At 37.8% G+C, this 24,479-nt stretch overlaps 1 protein-coding gene across 5 annotated transcripts in view; it reads right to left on the bottom strand.

Moving 5' to 3' along the window:
* The window catches only part of NXPH1 (neurexophilin 1), a 139,198-nt gene that overhangs the window by 58,725 nt on the left and 55,994 nt on the right, over nt 1-24,479 (bottom strand). The window lies entirely within an intron of this gene.

A 24,479-nucleotide genomic window follows, 5' to 3' on the forward strand; every position in this document is an offset into this window, starting at 1 on the left:
GAAAGGGCCAGCTTATAGAGATTCTTTTCAAAGTGTTAAGCAATGCAACTCTTCTCCCTATAACTTATTTTTCCTGTTGCAGCAAGTTCTTAGCTCTTTGCTTTTGTAAACAATTAATACAGTCATTCATTAATGCTCTTCTTAACCAGGTTCTTTGTAAATCTCCGTTTTCTAATAGAAAAAGAATAAAATATGAGAGAACTTTATCGGGGTTTATTATTTAGCAGCATTGGAAATATTCCATCAAGAAATTTTAGTCACATTATTTGCTGTAGGATAGATTAATCAAAAAAAAGAAAATTCCTTTAAAGGCATTAACCTTTGCTAAAAATTGCAGATGGCTGTAATGACAATTTTTATGCCTTAGGTATTAGATGATGTACAAAGTGCCTGATCCAGCAAAAAATATCCCTATCCTTATGGACCATGCAAACACTGGGTGCTGCTTCCGCAGCAGGTGAGTTGACATATTCAGATGAAAGGTCAAACTGCAACAGAAACCAAATACCTCAAGTACAAGTAGTGAATGGACTCCCTGTGTCCATCTGTCACCACCCCTGGTCTCTAGACAGTCTTCCCACCGAGAGCCATGTGAATTACAAGGCTCCCATTTCCCTGCTCCACTCCTTTTCTCTCTCATTCCTTTCTTCTGTTCCTCAGAACTGTGAGCAACACATTGCTCCTTCATTACTCATCTTTACAAGTACCTTCTGCTTCCTTGCTCCTTAAATAAGTATAGCCAGTTATTAACAAATCCACTGGAACAGTAATGACATGGCTTTCAAAGACAGATCACCAACTCAGAATAGTTCATGCTGATTCCTGTTTGTCCCAGCTGACAATAACTGCATATTTCTCCACACCGAATAAGTTTTAAATGTCAGGACTTTCTATTGTCATTATTCAGATAATCAGAAGAGATCAATTTCGTCTATCTGCTCACTTAAACACCTTTGTGGTGTTAAAGGACAAAACCTTTATCCTCACTGCACATTTCCTGTATAGTACCCATACCAGAAGTTTGTTCTTATTTAGGAGTGAAAATCAGAAAAACTTTGAAAATGGTTGAGAGTAGTTCATATTGGCTTACAGAAATGCCCATTATACCCACACTCAACTGGTGTGTGAATGAATAATCCAAACCTACTGTACCTATAAAAGTGGGCTGGGCAATAATGTTCAAGGCACCTCATCTTTAAGATGAATTAGACTTATTCTAAAAATTTTATATTTCTTGTGGTATTCCTGTCCTGTCCTGGGTGAAGGAAAAAAAAAGAAAGGAAAAAGAAGGCAGTGAAGAATGTGAATAAATACAAAGCACAGCTCTTGAGGGATATTAAATATTTGCCCTAGGTTCAGGTGCAATTTTTGGTGAAGGTTCATAACTAGCTCTGTTTGTCAAAGCTTGATTCTTACAGGAAGGATTTCTAAAAATAGATGCAAGTGTATGTTACTTTTCCTCTCTCTAAATGCCCACAAACATTTAAATTATGTGTTCTAACTACATGCTATTCATGTACTTGCTTCATTATTGCAATCTATCATATCTGTACAGGTAATATTAAAAATCTGGTCATGTACATGGGACGCTTTAAATCAAACAATTAATTACTTTTAGAAGCAGGGTTCTTTTTCAAAGATGAAGGAAAATATTTTAGTTAGTCAAGATATCTTATTACTTCTCCATAATATACAGAGCTTTAGGGAAAGATTAGGTTTATTAAGTCAGACTCACAATGCAGGCTTTCAACACTGCCATTTCCAATAAGTACACATTTGTTTAATATTAAAGTTCCCTTTCAAAACAAAGTAATTAAGCCTACCCTTACATTTATACATCTGCAGTTTGTTTGATAACTTACAACATAATTACAGGCTGTCCTCCCACTAAATGCTGTATTCAGACTTATGAAACAAGGTGGTAAAATATGCACTGGAATCTGAGTACTAAGCCCATAATTTACCACAAGCACTAGGAAGAAAAGAAACAGAGGGGAACCCTGCTATTTCAACCGCTCAGTTACCACATTTTCCTCCCCCACACATGCAGTAGCATATAACCCATTCATATTTCAATTTTACATTTCCCAAACTGTCATCTTGTGTTTCAAGTTCATTTGAAATCCAATCTGCTTATCAGAGCAGCAGTGAATGCTATTGCAGATAGAGAGAGAGCTGTCACTCCCCACTGACAGATAGGTCTGTGGCACATGGGTTGGTGAAATAAAGCAGGCCTCGAGGGGTTAAGAAAAGTGCCCAGTGTTACGGAGGGAAGAGGTGTCCAGCCCCTTTCTTACCTCCCATGTCCAAGCAATGAGAGAGTATCCTCCCTCTCTGTTGGAGCTGCAGCTAAAATAACTAAGTAAATTCCCAGGTAGAACCAGGGAATGTGGAAAAATGAGAGACTGACCTAATTTCAGCCATTTCTGCCAAGTTTCTCACAGAGAGTGGGCCACCCCAGGGAAGGCACTGAAGAGGCCAGCTGCCCACTGTCCTGCGGTGCTCACTGCAGGATACCTCATCACCCCTATCCTTTCTCCAGAGCTGCTTGCTCACATAGAAAACAAGGCTCACATGGTACCTGGGTTCTGTCCAGCCTTTCCTTCCAGCCTGGCTTCCCTTGGAGTAGGAAGCTCCTGTGCACCCCTTTCCTCAGAGATTGCAAGCCATTAGCCAGAAATAATGCTTTCAGGTAATCACAGTCTCTTTCTTTTTTACTTTTTTGTTGTTGTTCATTTTACTCTCCCATCACATTTAAATAGAAATCACAGGTTCTGAATTGTGATTTTCTGTGATATGTATATGTGAAGCTCACCTTGCAGCAGTGTTCTCAGAACAGCTCCACTCTGTAAACATACCAGTTCACTTGATGCTGCTCCAGACAGCATTTGTCTCAGGCACTACCTACAGCTGTAGCAAATTACCCAAGTTTTAGATTTTAAAAAATGAAAGCCACATCTTCACATATACTACTCACTAAACAAATCCTGTACTATAAAAAATAACTGTTGAAGGCATACTTATTTTCCACTATGTTTTTTCTACCTTTTTGCTGCCTCTCAAACCTGCACCATAAATATCAATGAAAATACAGCCACTCTTAATTCCATTTTAAAATCTCTAAAGTACATTTGCCATCATTGCAAGATGAAAGTAGAGTTCATCTGCTGTGAGAAAACAAGTAACACTAGAATAATATCTTAAATGTAGGTATGTGACTTTCATAACAGTGAAATATTTATTAGGGGAGGGAAAGAGATAATATACTGAAAGCTGAGTGGTTTAGATTCCTTTGTTTGCTAAAGCTTCTCCATAATGTGATTCTGAGAAACCTAGGTCCATTCCCACTCATTCTGAAGTATTGTGAAATGCCAAGAAAATTAGAAAAGCATATTCCACACAATTTTCTCAGTAAGCTTCCTCTTAGTTCTCATACCTGTTGTATTCAAGGACACCCATCTCAGATTTTGTCTGGGCTTTCAAAGAAAATAAAGGATGTTTTCCTCATGCCAAAATCTATACTGGTTTTTTTGAGTGTACTCGACAAGCAAATAAAACTGGTAAAGACACAAACTACCAATAAAGCTATTGAAATCTGTTGAAATTTTGTCTCCTGCAATTAGATCCAAAGCTGCAGCCTTACTGAGATTCTACCTTCTATGTGAGCTAAACCAAAGTGGTATCTGGCAATATCTGAAATAATACAGGAATCTTTAAAGCACAACTTGAAAAGGTAAAAGCTTTTCTGACCTGTATGGATGCAACATATAAAAAATCGCTAGGACATGAGGCTTCCAATAGGGGTCCCTATTTCACTACAGTCCTTAAAGTTGAGCCAGGGCTGGTTAGAACATTCAAGTCCCATCACCTGCTCCAGAAAAAAATATTAAAAGATGTTAATGGAAGAGACAGACAGATAAAGAGGAAAACCAGATGTGTCTCTTTCAGTATTTTTGCAAGCTCTTTTTCAAACTGTGTTGAAGAGCTAAGAAATTCAGTGCAACTGTTGCAATATCAGCAGAAAAAATATGGCACTACTGTAAAAGAAAGAATGTGAGGCAGCATGTCAAGGTGTTTGATTCTTAAATAATAAATCAGACTTATGTTTGAAATAAAGTTCCTATATAGAACTATTTACAATTTCTGTTGTTATCTGTCAAAGCTAGCTACTTGCATGTCTGAGTCCCTATATAATCTGAATCATAGCAAGTATAATTTATGCTTTTTCCCCTAAATCTTTCTCCAGAAAAACATTTCCTTGGACATATTTTTCCAAAACTCCAGTTTGTCATTCTCTTCTTTCCCCATCTATCAGTTAGCCAGAATATATTCTTCAATGCAGTGGTGAAACATGCATGATGTGATAAGTCCACCTAGAAGAGACACATCCTTTATGACACAGGTTGGTATTTGGGCATGTAATGCCTTTGGGTTTTGAATAATTGCCTAATTAACATCCATCTATAGTTCAAATAGTATCAATTAAAGCATGAATGTGATGATGTCCACAAAAAGAAAGAAAACAGATTATAAGTGACTTCTGAAAAGAAAATTCACATCTGTGGACTGACCCACCTGGCACGAAAACAAGAACAGGAAGGCACACACAAGACTTTATTTTATGGTCTGCCTAATTATCCAACTATACCTTTTGTCCCATGTAATTAAGGCTGCTGTGAGGGAGGGAATGGTGCTTATGGCTGGATTCACAAAAAGGGCTACTGAATTGTGTATTTTGATGATGGGCAGTGTTTTTATTTTTTCTTGATTCCTGTCAGTTATAGGAATCAACTGCTGACAGATGTACTACAATTCAGAGTTAAAGTGCTAGGTGGCTGGGCTCTGGATTGCTTCTTTAAAGTTCAACAGCAATGATCTTTGGCAGCAAAGCTCTCTTGTTTTCACAGCTAATGCACTGATTTGGGGTTTACTCACACTACTCTGTTTCATGACAGCATCTTAAGTGCCCCATCATGGTGAGCTCCATGAAAAATTGTGATACAACAACAAAGTTGCAGTTGTTGTTGTTTTGCAGTTCTTTGATCTGGAAGCCTGAGGTGAAAGGTCTTCTCTAAATAACACTCCTCCCCACTCCCAGGCTAAAGCACAGGTTGTAGCACCCATCTGATGCCTGGGCTTCAGTTACATCCCTTCTCTTTGCCAGAGAAGGTAACAGAGTGGTAACCATGTACCCTGGGTCCACCTCTTGAGCCAGAATAGGTTGGGAGGCCAAGGTCCCATGTGGTCTCTAATGTAAGGAAAGGTTGCTGCAGTGCTGGGGAGAGCACAGGATTGAAACTATACACAGTAAAGGTTCAACTTAGTAAGTTGCTGACACTTTGGCAAACCTGATTCAAGTCTGGGGAAACCCCAGTGCCAGGGAAATATATATCCCTTGTCCTATTTCAAGCTTTGTCTTTGCCCTTTAGAAAATATCTCCTTTTAATGTCATTATTATAAATAAATCTATAGGTCCTGCAGAGTGGAAACAAGTTTATAAAAGAAGTATTTTTGCATTGTCACTTATCAGGACACAATTTCTCTAGGCTAGACACCCTATGGTTACGTATTCACAGTAATAAAAAGCAAAATTTTCCATGCCACCCACAGATTTGCCTGCTCTTGGAGTGCAACTCAATAAGAATTGACTTGGGTTAAGAAACATAAAATAGAAGAGTGAGTTTTCAATAATTTCAGGATCTATCAGTTCCAGTAGAAGTCCAAACATGCTGTAAGACCTGCAAAATAAATTCACCGGCTACATCCAGTACTACTGATCTTTTCCATTCATCATTATTTAAGTTATGCATGAGGACAAAGTATGCTGAAGAGTTGTTAGGGAAGGTGACACTACCACAAAGTATTCATATTCAAAGCAGACTTTAAAATGGATTGTAACAAGTATGAGATGAGTAGTAGAACATAGCAGTCAACAAGCCAAGGATAAAGACAGTAATCTACATCCCAAATGGTCTTTTAAAACAAGGCTGATCATGGCCAGTACTTAACAACCAAACTATGTCAGAGAGTGTCAGCTTTCCAGACAATCACTAATGCTGACTGACATGCAAAGTGATTGTGGAAATATCAAACAATAGTCCAATTCCTGAGGTTCTTACTCATACATTTAACTCAGTTGTTACTAGGGCAATTTTTTTTATTGAAGTCAATCCATTCTGACACCCTGCTCTGAACGCTTGTTGGACTTGGCAATAATAATTCCTTCTGCTTCTTTTCATGTGTTATCCCTTCAGCCTTGATCCTTTCATCTGTGTCCCCTGTAGGAATGATGTGCAATCCCTACTCTATTTCCAATTATTGAGACATCTGGAGACGGTAGTAAGGAGGCATGACAACCGAAATATAACAAAGGACCCTAAATTTAAAAAGCAAATTTACCTAATAGTTGCAGAGAGAAAAGATTGCTATGATTATAGACAGACATTATAAACATCTGATAATCTGCTCACTATTTGAAGTATGTTTAATTCAACTGAATACAATATCTTTTCTCTTGCAGACATTTTTGGATTTGAGTAAAAAGAATTAAAGCATGATGAAAGATTAAAAAGATGAAAAAGAGGAAAAATCAGGACTTTTTTTGTTGAAAGCAACTCTACCAGTTGAGAAACAAGTAAATAAAAATCCCAGGTCTCTACCAAACTACTTCTGCAAAAATTTGACATCAGTTTGAAATTTCAGCCAAGTAAAAATGGTGTACAAAACTACAGACTGTAGAATCCTTTTTTTTTTTCTGCAAAGAAAGACTATCTGATTATTTTACATCTCTTCCATAAACAGTCAATGCCACATAATTGAAAGAAAAAAGCTGGGAGATATTAAATTATGTTTAAATTCAGGATGACAAAAAAATACTGGCAACAAACATTTTGATCCCTTGCATCACAGGTCATGATGAAGGCATGTTCAGCAACTCAGCACATCAATGTTATGTCTGCCAAGCAGGAGGATTGAGAACATTTTGTCATGCCTCCAAGGCAAACTCTCTCTAAATTAGTCTACTAGCCAGATTGACTTCTACCACCAGAGCAGAATATCCTGAGTATTTATGCATTTTAGGCAGCCCTTTGTAACCTCCAGCCCACCAGGTCTCACTCTACCACATGTGCTATAACATCGGTGCTCTGCTTTGCCACTTGTCAGCCACAAGCTCATAGGCATGCCAGGCACCCTGCCTAAATTCTCAGCAATCATCTCCTTTCAGGGTGAATGATTTGAAGGCTCCTGGACGGAGAGAGGAAAGCCTGCTTTATAAGCCTGTATCATGCTGCGAGACCAGCCCCCAGCTTTCTGTTATGCAAACCTTAATCTCTTCACAACCTGTCTAGTTTCATCTTAGTCTGATGTGAATATCATTTCTCTGCTGAAGGATCTGGATTGCTCATGATCTAATCATGTCTCCCATCATCTCAATACAGGTTATTTCTCCTACATGTTTATCATAGATACATACTTCCAAATGTCATCTAAAAACAATGTGACAATATCAGCAAAGGTTTTACTTTATGTTGGGTATTTGAGCAAAATGGCACCATCTTCTTTTCTAATTTTTAATCCTATTGCTTGCCTTTTCAATGTCACTAGTTGCTTCCTCCTTGCTTATCCTCTGAATCAGACAGTGACAGTACATTTTCATACTGTACTGCATTTTCGTAACTCACATAACATGAAAAGTTGCTTCTGTGTCAATTTTTTTTCTATCATTGACTACTTTAAAAGTAAGTCTTCAGCCACTGATATTCACAAAGCGTTTCTGTGAATATCCTTGAATATACCTTCAAAAGCAATCATTCCCTCTTGCGCAGAAATGTATGGGTCTTTTAAGTACGTAACCAAAAGAGCGCACATCCTTGGGCTCTATGTGTGGGTCCTTCTTTACTTTTACTGTGTTTTTATTTTGATGTTTATTGATCTTTTTACCCTCAGATCCAAACCCGTAAAAACACAGGAAAAAAACATCCTCTTTCGGGTGACAGAAAAGGAAAAGGGCAGCAAAAGCCCATGCCAAAATCCAAAAGGTGAAGGAAGGATCCCAGTGAGATGATGCACCTAAATGTATGCAGGGCAATAAAGAGAGAGTGGGCCTTCCTTGTATTTCACCCTCCTTGTAGGAGAAAGAGAAAGGGCAGCAAACTCAGGTCTTCCCAGTAAACAAGGAGCCAGAGGGAAGGAGGAACAGACAAAATCAGGCACATCACTGGGAGCAAACTGTCCCCTGAGAAATAAAAAATAAAAAAAATTCATCCTTTCCCCTAAAAGGGAGGGAAGCAGGTGAGACACTGCCCTAAGGTCTGTTTGAGGAGGGGTGCAGCCATACAATGTTTACCCAGACCTTTCAAACTATGTAGTGTTGCCTTCAGTAAGACATTACTGTGAACACATTATAGCACAGCTATCAACCTAACACAGCCATTCACATCCAGGCAGGTTGATCACTTCATACATCACTCTATCTAGGGCTTTGCCTTTAAATCCTCTTACTTCACTACCTCAAAGGCACCTCAGTGTGTCCTAGTCAAAGTGGCTGCACAATTTATCAATAACAGCAGCAGCTGCTGACACATCTTGCAGTTATTTGGAACTATAGCAATCCACCTGTAAGGAAACAGTGAAAAAAATCAGCATCTGAGATGTGCGCGGGTAACAAAGGCAGAGCAGTGGTTTTATGAGTCCTAGAGCAGGCTCCAGTACAGCAAATTTAAATGATTGTGACATTGATTTCTCCAGTAGCTCAATTCAGTAATTAAAGCTATAACCAAAGGATCATTTCATTTTTTACTCAGGCAAATTCTTACTGCAGTTAAAAGAATCTATCCAACAAAAGTCCAGGAAAACCTCAGTAGTAGTCCAAAGATTTAAAACTACTTGCTTTATTCCTAATCACTCTCTTTTAGAAGGGTAATTAAAGCCACTTGACATGTGAGATGCTGTACATGTGCTGTAACCTAGTATGAGAAAGTAACAAGATAGCCTTCTTTGTTAGAAAATAAAAAGCGCGAACCAGAAGCAATAATCTCCTCTGGGTTTTCTGCAGCATGCCCTGATTAAAAAGGAAATCTTTCTCCTGTCTACAAATCAAGACAGATGAAGTCTACAATGCAGTATTTAGACTCCAAAAGTTACAGTGGTGCAGTGTGAGGCAGCTGAAGGCAACCTCTGAGCCAAGACTTTCCTATCCTCTCCCTTTGTACCCCACGCTCACCCTTTGTTACGTGTCCTGCCCACCCATGCACCTGTAGCACCCATTGGTGCTCCTTCACCTGCCCTTGCTCTCTCCTTCCCTGACTCCCTACACACAGGCAGATGTTTCCTCCACTGCTGAGAACTGGATTGTTGCCCTTATTTATTTGGTTTCCTTTTTTCTAATCTCTGGAGATGACCACATGGGGTTGTCTTTGTCACATCATGACTGCCGCCTTTTATAATTACAAGACACTGGCATTCCTGTGTATTTTCAAATGCAGTTTAAGGATTAATGTTATTACATATCGTTTTCTTCTGACAGAGCTAAAGTTTTCTCCATACTGTTACACATTCACAATTATCTCCTAAATTTCTTCTGTGGAAGGTACATCACAGTTAGAAGTGATCATCAATTAACAGTGTTAATATACTGTGATATCAAAGTGTCTTCTAAATAAACTTAATGTTTAATTTTCAAGGGGTTTTTTAACATTCAGAGGTTACTTAACACAGTTTAAAAATAATGGCATAGGTCACTTGGAGGCAAAACAGTTTGAGAAGCTATCTGCCTATACAGCAAAATGCTAATGCCCTTTGAAATACAAAGGCGGGGGTGTTGTTCTGTTTATTGTCTGTGTTTTGTACATTTACACACCAGGTCCAGAAGTATTTATCTTTCACCTCAAAATCTGATTGCTGTGCTAATGCCATTTAAAACTAAATGGAAAAAAATTATATTCTCTGCAAGAATTCGATTGTTCCCTTTTTTGGATAGAAAAAGAAATAACAGTAGTTTTTATTCACACAAATTCCTACATAGAAACCTCTGTGCATAAATCACATTGGGCCTCTATCATTTGTTATTAGCTATCGGTTATAGTTGGGATAAATGCATGAGAACACTATTTACGTAATTGTAAGAAATGTCACATTTGGATTTGGGTGTCAGGCCTCCTGTAGCTTTCTACAAATCTTTCTCTAGTTTTCTCTTTTCCTGCAAATCGTTGAGTTTAAGCCGAACAGGAACTTTGTTCCCAATCACAGGAAGAGTCAAATTAGTTCTCAGTGAGCAAAAAACCCAAGGGAACTCACTATGCAGTTGTATCAACCATATGCATAATGTTTAAAGTGGCATTTGAGGAATTAAATGGGATGAAATATTCAAGAATTATTCAAGTTTCCAGTGAACCATATGATGCTTAGGTCAACATCTTTACAGACTCTTTACAGAGAGGCCCAGTGTGTTTTCCTGACTCCTGACATGGTGCAGTCCAAAGGAAATGGCTTAATGCCACATACCATGCTAATTCTCCATATATTTTCCCTTCATATTCCGTCTTGTGATCTTCCCTATCATGCTGATAGTATGTGCTGCACAACACAGGACAACAGAACCAACTTACTGATTCACGAGTGCGGAAGCCTTCAACTGAAAATGCTAACAGTTGTGTGGGATGCTTGGATATCACCTTCCCAGATGAGGAAGGAAAGCAGTTCAGTATAAAGATCTCATCCTTTTGTGCCCTTTCACTGACTATCGTTAGTGTCTCTAGAAACCCACAAAGTAATTTACAATCTGTCTTTTCAGAATACCATTCAAAGAAATCATTAAATAATATTTTAAATTTTAGCCCTTTACAGAAATATGAAGCTGTGCTTGCTTTGCTTGAAATAGAGGTCTACAACAACTGGTTTTATATGCATATGCAGGTACTACAAGTATATGTTCAAATAGCTTATATGTAGAGAGAAAGCTAAACACCCACTCATGAGTTAAGTTTACATGCCTCAGTTACAGACATTCTGTGTTTAAATTAGGTACTTAATTGCATACTCAAACCTTGATTTCTGTTTGTGAATCTGATCTTTATTGGATTTTCCCTCAATAAAAGATTCCCAAAGCACCTCTGCCACTCTGTTGAAAGTGTTTCCTTCCCCTTCCCAATCTTTAACTTTTATCACAGATTCCTTGGGGCGAGTACATTGTTTACTATATCAAAGCATTTCGCAGCTCACCTGATCTTTCTCTTTCCAAAAGTTGAAGAATCGTTCTGTAGATGTCCCAACTGACAGTGCAAAAATCAGACCCTCACAGGAAAGAAGTCAGAGCCTGCACTCATGCCCACAGTCTATAAAGCAGGACATGTATTTGGAGAAAGGTTCCTTGCTCCCTCACCTCCCAGATATATGTGCAAACATCAGGCATAATGCAAGATGCAGCAAATTTCTTTCAAAGCTACAGAAGTCCAGTTAGAATCTGGACCACAACACAGAGTTCCCATTCTCCTCATACAATAGAAGACAATGCTTCTCTAGACTCAATACTATACATACACATTCAGATTTGGGCCTGCAGAATTAGGAATACCAAACTGTCTTACATATTTTTCCAGCTTATGATGTATGCTATAGTCCACTACGAACAGATCTGAAATAATTATATTTCATTTCATCTCATGTCAGACAACAAATTAGCTTAGCACATTTTAATGGAGTGGTGCACAGTGTCTCTTTCACTTAATGAGGCTACATTTTGATGAGAGACTCTAGTGGGTTAAGGAATCATAACCATAATGAAATATAAGGTTTGGGGTTTGGTTCATTAGGCAACAAGGAGAGCTCTTCAGAATACTTGCTTCCAAAAAGAAATACTGATGCCAGGATGTTATATCCCTCTGGAGAGTTTTTCTGTGAACTGTCATTACTGAAGAAATGTACTTGGAGGGAGAGTAATGGAAAGAGGGATTAAAGAATTCAGCTGTGCCACAACACATTTATCTATCAGAAGAGGATAAAAAGTTGATTTCTCAGTCATGAAAAGAAAAAAAAATAGTTCATTAATCTGGTTTGATAATCAGTCTTACACTGGGAAAAGAGTCATTTCTATTTCCAGAATATCAGTTACCTTGCATATATTCAATGTATGCGTGACAACTGACAGTTATACACATCTCTTTCCATCATATATACAAAAAAGTACAAGCAGAAGATGTAGGCAACGTGCATGTCTCCAACCTCTGGCAGGTATTTTCCTAGAAGAAATTAGTACGGTGACTTCACTAGGAGCCGACAACAAGAAAAAGGGGACAAATTAGAAATTTTGCACTATTTAAACCTACAGAAACTGCATTTCCACTTCACAATGAAAATATGATCAAACAAAAGTTGAAGGTTACTTTTGGGACATGTGATGTGTTTTCATACCAATTCTTATGATTATAATTTTCATAAACTAGCAAACATACTGGTAATAGAGAAGAAGGGAAAAGTTATGGATTATCTTGCCCAGACATGGTCCCTCTAGAAAGGTAAGCAAAAAAAGATGTACAATTTTTAAGAAGGTTGAAGAAAACCAGATAAAGGAGGCAGGAGTTTATCCTTTGGTGCACTTGTATCCATGCTTGTCCCAGAAGCTAAGCCATAGACCTGTAGCACCAAGTAATTGTGTCCATTTTAAAATCTGAACAGAAGAAGATAAGAAAGGATTTTAAGTACTGGAAAATAATCAATATCCCTTTCATTAGTAGTAAGGGAACAATCAATGTGGAGAGATGGAAGCCCTGAACGCTTCTTTACTATAATAAAATGCTAAAAGTCGGAATCTGGAGATTGGAAGAGGGTTTCTGGGAGTTCTGTTCCTCTCTGCATGTGCATGTTCCTCTTTGCATGTGCATGCCATGGATCACAAAAAATCTCACAGAAAACTGTATGTTAATACCTTCAATCTCTGAAGTACTGAAAACAAAATATAGTGAATGTAGTAGAAGCATTCCTTTCAAACATTAATGTGCAGACTGTACGAGTCCTCCCAGGCATAATCATCCAGCAAAAATTATAATTAAAAGCCATAATGCATACTTTTTTCCCAAATCCCACACTTGACTTTGATCATAATATCAGATTACAAGGAACACATAATCAACAATATTGTAATTAAATTCCATCAGAGATTGCTGAACTTTTGGTGCAATCTTTCGGGTAAAATTCACAGTACACAAAAATATTTTAGTCTATGTGAAACATTTAACATGCATAAAGAAAGGTAACTTTTAACATCAACATAATTAGCCCTGGCATATTGACTCTACATGTCAGCCCTTGGCTGTGAGCTAACTTGTGTGAGATCTTGACATAATCACGGTAAGTGCTGCCAGTTTGCGTAGCTGCCATGGATTAAACAAGAAAAATGGTATCAACAATGTAGGCGTACGTTCTCTGCCGCATGTTAATGAAGCCATTTGCACTAAAACTGTTGATATTTAGAATTTCCTTTGTTTTGATTATGAAAACAATCAATAGTACAGAATCTTAGTACTTTTTGAAATAGGCCGTTAATTAACCTATTGATTAGTTTGGAGAGTGAGATAAATAATCTTCCTAAAAATATATTCCCTTTTTCAAGGTCTTCTCTGTGCCTTTTAGGATGCTGAGATCTACTGACAGAATAATGTTGCCTTTTTACCGTATGAATAAATAGCCATGATAGCGACAGCATAATTTACAGATTATTTCTGTTCTCCTTGAACCAAGGTCTGAAAGCTGCTAAAACCACTCAATAAGGGAAACTTGCCATCAGATGAAATTGGATTTATATCCACAGAAAGCACTGGATTTAATTTTCTCAACTTTATCTGGAAGTTGCATACTGAGAGCAGGGACCTCTGAAGACTTTTCAACTTGGCCTGTCTTTGCATACTTGATATCCTGAAATCACCTTCTGAGATCTTAGAGCAGTGTCATTTCTCCTAGCAATGAGAGATAAGAGGATGTACTTTGCACATTCCTTCAGCTTGATAACATTAAAATACTGTATCTTGGCATCAGTAGAAACTTCATTGCAAATGTAACACAGTGGGTTTTAATACATGCAAGGTTTAAATGATCCAATTTTGATCTTTTTCTATTATTTTAGGTAACACGATACTAATGCTTATTTCAGCATATGCCTTGGTGCTTTGATGATCTGGGGCAAGGCAGCAAATTTTGCCACACGTACAAAACTATCATGAGACCACATTTTAAGGCGGTGACAAAAAGACAGTTTCAAACTTGTCTCTTTATACCACACACAAAACAAAGTTTGACTTTTGAATATAATGATTTCATAATCACAAGCTACAAACTCAGTATCAGCAACATCCATTAAAAAAATCAGCATTATCCTTTATTGTTAAAAATACACTTAACAAGCATAGGTTATAAAATGATATTAGGAGCTGGCCAGCTCCAAAATTTAAATTTTTCCACATTCCGGTGCATTGCAGGTTAACTAGTTTTGAATATCTAAATCTGAACCCACTCTAGGGTCCAAACTCTGTCCTTCTGTTTAGGATCTCTTTGAAAAAAAATCATGTTTTGGCCACAATTTAAGCACAGGAGGATAGAAAATCCCCTAAAAAAAAACACTTCTTTGTCAATGATTCCACCATTTAAAAAACTCTGATTCTGAATCCCTTGCAGCAGGTGGGTACTGCTGATCCAAATCCATCCATAACCCTGAAACTGACTGAACCTGTGCCGTTCAGGTTACAGACCTCATCTGGAGCTAAATCCTGTTAGAGGGATTGTCTTCAGAGTGATTTTTGTATGAACTTAAAAACTGCTTCTTTATAAAGTACTCTTATTAGTATATTAATTTTCTTCCTTTAAAAATAGATCTGAAAGTCAGTTAAATCTCTTAAAAAACCTGATTCTTTTTAAAAAGAGAATTGGAGCATCCGAATAACCTGGCTCTGTTCTGGAATTTTTTAAGGTTCTTGCTAACCTTTTATTCCAATCTTCACAGATGAAACAATATTTATTTGCCTAGAAACAGGTATTTACTGCCATTGGGACAGCCTTTCATCCAGGTACCACTCCAGAAGGGTGTGGGGACACTGTAGGTCCTGTGCCATCTCTGTCAAAGCCACACTGGTATCAGATGCTTACAGTATCTCCGGTGGCAGTGGGCATCTTGGTGTGGGCAACTGAACTGAGTCCCTAAGCACTGCTCCACACACACAGGGTAGCATTCAGCATGGAATTAAAAGGTATGTTTTAAGTGTCTACATACAAAGCAGGTGTCCAAGCTCCCACTGTAGGCAATGGAGGGCTAGTAAAAAAAAGTGGTGGGGACCAGGAGACTTCTTATCTGCTCAGCATATCTTAGGGTCCAGTAACTGTACTAACTGCAGATTCAGTTCAGTTGCCTAAAATTTGCGCTTTTGTCTATTAAGATGCCCAAATGTTGTAAATGTGACATAGGACATGGCAAATCCAAGCCTTTCTGGACCAACAGTTTGCAGCAGGAAAGTCTGTGTTTCAAGTGGCACCAGAAAACTATGTTTAAGCAACTGAATCAAGCTGTGCTCTTATACTGTGAATTTAGACTCCCAGATGATAGACAGACTCTTATTTCGATGTATCTGACAGGGAACTAAATCCAAAAATGGTGTCCAATGACAAATTCGCTTCTAGATCCCAGTTTTCCTGTAACTCTCACAAGTTTGAATCAGAAACAGCACAAAATGTAAATTGAATTACTTTGATGTACAACTAAGAACCACCTGTTTGGCTTCTTTTTCTCTTACAGTCCAGTAATAGTATAGATTTTATAATTCTGCAAATCATAGGCTTAGTCTTGCCACTCCAAGCACCAAATCAAACCCAATTCCGGAATTAAGACATGAACATCAAAGAGATACTTCTGCTACTCCTCCTCCTCCTCCTTCCTGCACAGTTTCTTGCTCAGCCATTTAGGGAATTAACTGCACAGTCCATGTACACAAAATCAAGTATCTGTGAAGGAATTTTTCTATTCTGCTTCTGTTTATTCCTTAATAGTAATGAACCTTTCCAAAAGAGCTGTTGATGTGCCTTCCTATTCTGCATGATGTTTATAAGAAGCACTTTACAAGCAACCTTGACAGTACCAGTATTTAGTGAAATGGATTTCTTTTTGCGTTGCCACACAAGTTATTGGTTCTGGAAATTTAGTTTAATTTATTTATTTCCAAGTATCTCAGCATTTCACATGTCTTTTTAGTATCCCTTTCTCTCATCATGAACACTAGACATGTTTATACCTCCAGGGTTCTTAATACATCTTGAACATAAAGAACAGGTATTCTTTCCACTGCACAGGGAGAATCTAATGATCAAAAATATTCCACTGTGAAAATTTTCATTCATCTTCTCTGCACAGATGCTAATTTTAAAAACATACACTCAGGTATAAATAAATGTTAATTGTCAGTTTTCTCTGGGGAACTGTGTTTGTTTCTGACTGCTTAATACATCAACAGCTTTATATTCTCTGGTGGGACATGTATGTAATCCCTTGCTGTTCTTTCTCCAGTACTTCAAGGAGTCCTGGACAACACAAATAGCTGGTACCAACAACGGATGGACACATCAAAAACAAGTCTAGGAAATCCACCCATTTTTTCTGGCACTATATTCTGCAGTGACATAAAAGGCACTACTACTGAGCAGAAGCTTAAAATTTCTCTTAATTTGTCAACTCCCAAAAGAATCATTTAAAAACTGATGCCAAAATGTACTTTACAGGATTCCTGGAACTTTCAGAATTTCTCAAGCAGCAATAGCTGAATCCTGTGAAATGTTAGAACATGAGAAAGATTTCCAAATGATGTCATACCCTATCCTCTTTTTTTCCCCAGTTTCTTTGCGTAACTGGAAAATGCTGAAAGGTCAAGAAATTTTTAAGTCTTCTCTGTATTATCATTTTCACTTAATTTTTTGATGTGCACTGAAAAACAGTATTAACATTGGGAACAACATTCCAGAGCGGTACATAGTTCATATGTGGTATTCCAGGCTAGTTTTTATTCCCTACCAGATCATTTTCATATGTGACTTCAAAATATTCTTCACCAATTGCTAACTCCTTTCCCCCTACCATTGCTTATGGTCCTTGTTGTCTTCTTTTACAAAGGTTACATATCATGTCCAAATTATTTTTGACCTGTGTTTTGTTACCTTTCAGTCACCTATAATTTCTGCTACTTTTGTTCAAATACAGAGGAATCTACAACATAAAATTTCACTTCCTAGAAATATCACCCGCACTCCGGGCACCAAAGTGATCAAGGAGAGTTTTGCCCATAGGGTAGTTCTTTAGAAACTTAGAAAAGTTTTCAACATTCTTTCCAAGTCAGTTTGCCCATACAGGCAGGTGATCTTGTGTTTGAGACTAAACCTTGGAGGCATTGATATCATTAAGATCACAGTTTTTTCCTACAATGCAATGTTTGATGCTTAATCAAAGACATTAAATAAACCGAGATGTATGCACCCAAATGTATGCACTTCACATTTTTATGTATTACAAATACATATATATGCATATATATATTTATACACAATCCAATAATAACTGGCACCCTGCACATACTTGTTCTGTCAAAATGATTATTCAGATATTTGAATGTTTTTTAAAATTGGATTTTTCTCAGCTTGTTTATATATGCAGATTTTATGATGTTTATAGTAATGTAGATTCTTCCATAACCTGGACCAGATTTGCCAAAATGTCCTGCCTCTTACACTTTCTCATCCTGACTTTGCCAAGAAAGGTGTTTCATTTTGACTCAAGTATGCAAGCAATATGTTGCAATATTACAGATTATCTTACTTCTGATATGCAAGCCAAACCTTATCAGGAATGCAGTAAACAGCATGTATGGCCACATTATTATCTATAGATTCAGTAAATCACTGAAGAAGACAGACATGGCAGGTGTTTTCCTTTTCATAATAATTTCTAACCTTTTTTAGACTGTGAATCCTTCCAAACATTTCAACCTGCTTTGAGCATGTCTGCTGCACTCTTTTGGAAGCTTATGAATAAGCTCTGCATAGCAACTGCTCCCTGTATACTCACTCACTGTCAGGAGGTTAACTGGTAGATCTTTATTTCCCACATTTTCTCCCAGGCTCTAAAGCCCTCATTCCCTCTGCCACGATAAACAGAGACCCTACAAGCACCGCTCTAAGTACACACAACCCTCACTTCCATCTCTGCGTGAGATTTCTGTTGACTATTCCCTAACCACTACATGCAGCAAAGCCACATACGTTTTGCTATTATCCAGGCACTGTATGCCTCCTGAGGGGATGGAAATGCCTGGGTCTTCTTTATAATAGTTATTGTCAGAGCAAAGCCCACTGGACAAAGCACAATATTTTCACCTTATAAAGAATAAACACTACTATTCATGTAGCATAAGAAAATGCAGCTAAGCCCTGAACGCCTTTGGCATTCAAAATTCATAGCAATCCTTGTACCCAAAAATTATATCAAGTCTGAGATTTCTTATAACTAACCCTGATTTTATGAGGATTTCACTCATCCGCCACAACCTTCAGAAAATTAGAGTTTACCTATGCTTATTTTTAGACATGAAGGGAAAGAGGATTTCATTTTAACGAGCTTTAAAGAACTTGCAAAGACAAAAATAGTTTCCAGTAATAATATGCTGAAACTTCAAAATGCTTAATGCTAAATCCTAAAAGTACTAGACAGTGAGTTTTACTATTTTAGTTACATGAAGGGTTTGTATTTGCATGAAGGTGCTGTGGTCTTCATGAGTATATCATTGCAAAAGTCAGTTTCCAACTTACCATAAAATTTCACAACAGGAAATCACCTTGTTGTAGATATGAAATTTGTATACTACTTTACCTATAAATCACTATTTCTAGAGAGCATATCATAAGATCCCCAACACCTGAAGTTCATTAGTTTGTTTGCTTCATTAGTCTGGTGGGCAGTAAAGATGCTCATGTGTAGAAGGTATTCTGGTCTCCTTTTACATTCTCAGTTATTTATATATCTGAAATATTTTTTCCCATTAAAAATGTTTATGTTTCAAAAACCTTTTCTTCTGATCAAATTTGACTCATCCATTACTGAAAAAGATATTACAAAGTCTCAGTGTGTCATGAGAAGTGAAAAAAACACACTTGTAAAGATAGTCAATTTGCCGAGAGTTTTTGTGTAATAGTTTTGGACTACAGTGCTGGCAAACTTAGTTCCTTGATGGCAGTCTTCAAAACTGTCTTGTTCCTTCCAGTAGATTTCCAGTGGAACTAAGAAAGCAAGTTTCCTCTTTTTACACTGAACAGTTCAATTTTTGCTATTGAAGAATAAAAGGAAAATGTAAAAAAAAATGGTAAGCAATGAAACTTTTAAAATTGAGTAGCATTAATTTTGACATGGTCTCCAAACCTGCAGACAGATTCATAACCACTGAGATGACTCTGAAGGTCACTTCAGGATAGTTTTATGTATGGTGAGTTTTAAAATTTGAATAATCATTTCTCTTTGAGCATGACTCATTTTGCCATCTCAATAAAGAAATTCCGAACTGAAGACCATCTCCAATGTATCAGCAAATTCTACCACAATTTATTGAAACATATTACAAAGATTGAAGGTCTTTGGAAGCATATGCACAATCTGGTATTTACTACCAGTCTGAAGGCTTGTTTTTTCGACTTTAATAATCCTTGATAAAAATAATTTCTCCAGAATGCATGAAAAGAAATCCTTCTTATACCAAATACCTAATATCTTCCATATAAAGATTTATATGCATTCTTTTAAAGCAATATCTTGTTTCACACTCTTAAACTAATGTTTCTTTTCCAAATAATATACAATTAGTAGATATTATGCCAAGAATAAATCTACTGCACAGTAATAGAATGAATCTGTAAGCTTCAATACTTGCACAGTACTCTACCAGCATATCTTGCAGCAATCAATAATACATTTCACACTATCAAGGAACAGCATAACACAGTGAAAGATGCATGGAAGTCTTTGCTATATCAAATAAATTATACTTCTTAGACAGATTTTGTTTGAGAATGGGCTGCATTACAAACAACTCCTGGGAACTACAAGTTCGGGATCACTTCTATAATATCTGAAGATATATTAATGTCAAATCTGGAACATAAGGTTCCAAACTGATTTGATACCTAAGCAAATTGGAACAAATGCTATATCAAGGGCATTTTTTTTCATCATTAATAAAGCTGACATACAGCATACCACAGAACTATGCTAACATATATTTTCAAGGATGAGCCTAACTGCAGGTAATAGAACACATCCTGAATGTAAATGTTTTTATGCAGTGGCAACAGCAAACTTAAAGCCCACTCTATGACATTTATACTTTCTAGCCAAGGTAGATATAACTTTTGCCAAACTTCCTCTGACTACAAGTGACAAGGTTTCTTTATAGCCCAAGTTAACAAAACACTTGTAGCTGTGCAGGTACTTCAGATGAGAAACACCACTTCTCTCAGCTATTCATACCACATCTAAGTCACCATGCCTCCCTCTCTTGAGGAGCTGTAAAACACTTCATGTTATAAGATCCTGTTAAATTTTTTCAGTTGTTTCCCTCTGCGTCCAGAGGGCAATTGTATTTACAACAGAGGAAAAAGCTAGTGACAACAATTTAAAAAAAAAAAAAAGGAAAACAAGGAAAACAAAAGCTGTTTCATGGAGGAAATATTTCAAGAGCTAATATTTCAGGTCTACAAGAGGAAATAACCACCATGAGTCTGAACATCTGCCTACTTTTTGGTCGCCCTTCCACAGACGAAAAGAACTTTATAAAGAGGTGAAAGAAGCATGTTTTAGAAACGATAGTAAGCAAATTTCTGAACTCCAGATTCCCATGGTCTTGGGAAGTTCCACAGATGGAGAATGAATCTATGAAGACCCCGTTTTGAAGGATCTGAACTTTTCTGGTAAAATAGACAAATTAATGCCTATTGGAGGTATGAGTTTTGTATTTAGTGTTCACTTAGGGCTCAAATATTTAGATCTGAATGCAGTTTTAATTGCCTTAGAGACTGAGGTGTCATCTCTCAGATTTAGTGAAAATTTGAGGGAAGGGAAAGAAAGAGAAAAGAGGATTTAAGAGGCACAAGACAAGTGACCTTGTGAACCCTATCTCTCAATACATACAGATACCAATTTTCAAAATTATTGTCGTAATTCAAATAAATACCAAAAAAAAAAAACAAAACTGTAACAGAATTCACTGAAATTTCGGTTAGAAATGGACAATTCCTATGATATAAAACTGGTCCTTACCTATCTATTTACTTTATTAACAGCAAAGCCCTGGAAACCCAAGCTGCCACTGAAGGACAAGTGAGAATGCATCAGGCAATACTCTTGGTTGGTGAAAGAGTCTCCACCACCTCAGTAATTTTTTGTTAATTTTGATAAACCAAGCTCTCTGTAGTGCTATATCCTCTGTGTAGTGCAACACACTTCTCCCCGATTCACTGATCCCTTCATCCTTGCACAACAGTGGGGCAGAGCCAGAGCACCAGGACTGACACAAAAATAATCTCAGTTCTGCCTAGGCCTCTTATAACTATATTCACACTCACTTGTCGTGTGTCTTCCCTATGTGATACCTGGAACATGGAGCATGGGCAGATTTTCTTCAAATTCACAATACAGTTAAAATTTAAGTAACTCAAATCAGGAAAACAATTGAAGAAAACCCTATCTAACCCACTTAGGTGTCAGGGACATACCTCCCTGGTAATTATAGATGTATTACTGAGGAAACTCTCTGGCATCTTTACTGAGCTGGCTAGATCAATCACCTCTCATTAACAGTTGAGAAGGATGCACTGATGTCTGAGACCTCAGAGGAGCCTAGATTTCTAGCCATTCTCTGACGAAAATTAACTCATTCAGACTGCTTTGTGTGAAAAGCTGTGGCAGATATGAATGGTACCCACTTCCTACATCACAGCAAAGTGTTTGAAGCACTTGCCTCAAAAGCAGGAGCCCAGCTTCAACAGAACGGGCACAGAGTACTTTAATCCAAAAAGCTGGTGTTGAAGGCACTGCCTAGAATGCAAAACCCATTAGGTTAATGCAAGTGAGAGCTCTCATGACTCCATACCAGCATAGGAATACTGTACAATTTATAAGGTACCATCCTGCAAATGAGAGGTCAACATCTTACCTCACAAAGACACAGAGCAATTCCAAGCTCTGATTCCTAGTACAGGAGTATTACTTGATATGGGAGTATAGCTTGTAACTCCCCTCTTTTTTGGTGCTAGCCTACTGAGTAACACATGAGCTTTTGCGACTCCCAGACTGGGTACCAAACCTGCCTCACCCTGTGTGTGGGGAACTTTGGCGTTATGAATTGAACTTGCTCAGCAAAGGTCAAGTACCAAGGGAATTTAGAAGCTAGGGCTTGGATAACAAACTTGTTTACATGGCTAGAAAGCTTTCATAGTCCCAGAATTGCTTGGGGCATGTAACCTATATATTGGTCTCTTGCTAGACTGTTGAATGGGGAAAGAGCATTCCCTGACAAAAGAGAACAGCTGATAAAAGTGTTACACTGCATGTTTGCTTCTCTACTGAAAAATAGTATTTGTCTGAGCATATTTATTGTACATCTAATTTCATCTTTGTTTGCACTTCACAGATACTGCCTACCAGCACAGATGTCTTATGTTGAAAAATATGACAATTTTGAAATGAAATTACTCAGCATATATAATGTCAACAGATGTTTCGGAAATATGGAAATATGTCCCATTTCCACACAGCAGACTTCTGCTGCTTTTTCCCAAAAAACATACAAGGTAACAGAAAGCTCGTGAGGCTAATGGTTTTGGAGCAGCCATCAGCCATCTTGGAGGAACACTGGTTGTGGACTTTGTGGTAGGCTCAGGTTCAGAGGAAATCCCTTTGACAGCCAGGCTTCCCATGCCAATATCAAACCAGGCAGTCAACACCGATATAGTTCCAGATTCCAGCCACTGTTTAAAACCACTCTACCATGATTGCTACAAGACTGTGTGTCCACTAAAACCCATTCAATCACTTACCCAGGGAGGTTCGACTCATTTACATGCAGCCTCTTTATGCTAGCTTAGCAATGTGGAGCAGTCATAAAATGGATACAAATGCAAAAAAAGTCATCCTCCATGCTGCGTCCATGTCATCTCTGCATAGTCTCCCTAGCCTTAGCGCACTGTTGCTCCCCATCTCACTCTTTTGTTGTCCCTCTTAGAGTACCCTGTGTGAAAGTAAATCATTAGCTGCTTAGAGCAGGGGTGTGTAATTATGGGTATTGAAAGCATGCAGAGAATGCACTGAAAAAAATGTATTCATAAGAAAAATACTCTGCTAAGGAACAACTGAGAATTTCCTCTCATTGCCAATGGATGGGAAAATCTAGGCTACTTTATTCCCACTACACTGTTGCCTAAGAATCACAGCACCCTTTATAATCCCTCTTCCATCTCAGGGATGACAGTTTTCAGCGTATGCAAGTTACTGTCTCCCTTCTCCTCCCTCCCCACACATATCTCCTGTCAGTTATATTTTTAAACTGTTTCTACCTGAGGAACAACTGAGGCTTCCCCACCTCCAGATAGTTCATACCCAGGTAATAGATCCCAGTGCCTGCCACTCCACAATACCTGAGGTGGGCATGAGCTCCTCTACTTTCCTCATCCTCTGAGTACCCTCATAGAGTTAAATGATAACCTACCTTGATTTGATTTTAAAGTGCATTATGGGTGATCTCTGAAATAAGTTTTCAGAGTGTGAACCAAATCTGAAAGAACTGTTAAAATATATATATAACTCCATGAAAAAGGCAATCTGGTTTTGGATGTGGAAAACTAACATGGTCTTTTAAAAAAACTTATCAAAAATGCAGTCGTAACCCTAAATGTCGTTAAGAGATATGCAAATAAGCCATTGCCAGAGGTAATCTGAAAAGAGATTACCAGGGAATTCATCATGGGGCACAAAAGCAGACCAGTTTAGAGCATCCTGGTGTTGCGCTTGAAATGAGCCGACTTCCTTATGGACTTCTGCTGTAATCACACACTTTCTCAGCTAGTCTATATGAATGCAGACAAGGTCACAGGCATGGAGAATTCAAGGACAGACAGATAAGATACTAATCACATCACCTTCCTGCCTCTTATTGGTATGCTTCAACCACACCAGCCCAGCAAGCCATCCTAAACAGGAGCTGCAGACTCAAAACCTCATACAATGCTCAGATTCAGGGTAGATGGTTCAGGGCCATCACTTCCTTTCTTTGTCATGTTGGCCCATTTCCCAGATAAATAACAAAATACATATAGGGTTTTCTGTTTTCTTTCCATCCCTCACCCACATATACAAATGATGAAAACAGATACAAGCATACTAATACCTATTGTTACAGTCCCTTGCCTTGGGACAG

The sequence above is a fragment of the Corvus hawaiiensis genome, chromosome 1 (genome assembly GCF_020740725.1).
Source record: "Corvus hawaiiensis isolate bCorHaw1 chromosome 1, bCorHaw1.pri.cur, whole genome shotgun sequence".
NCBI classification, from domain to species: domain Eukaryota; kingdom Metazoa; phylum Chordata; class Aves; order Passeriformes; family Corvidae; genus Corvus; species Corvus hawaiiensis.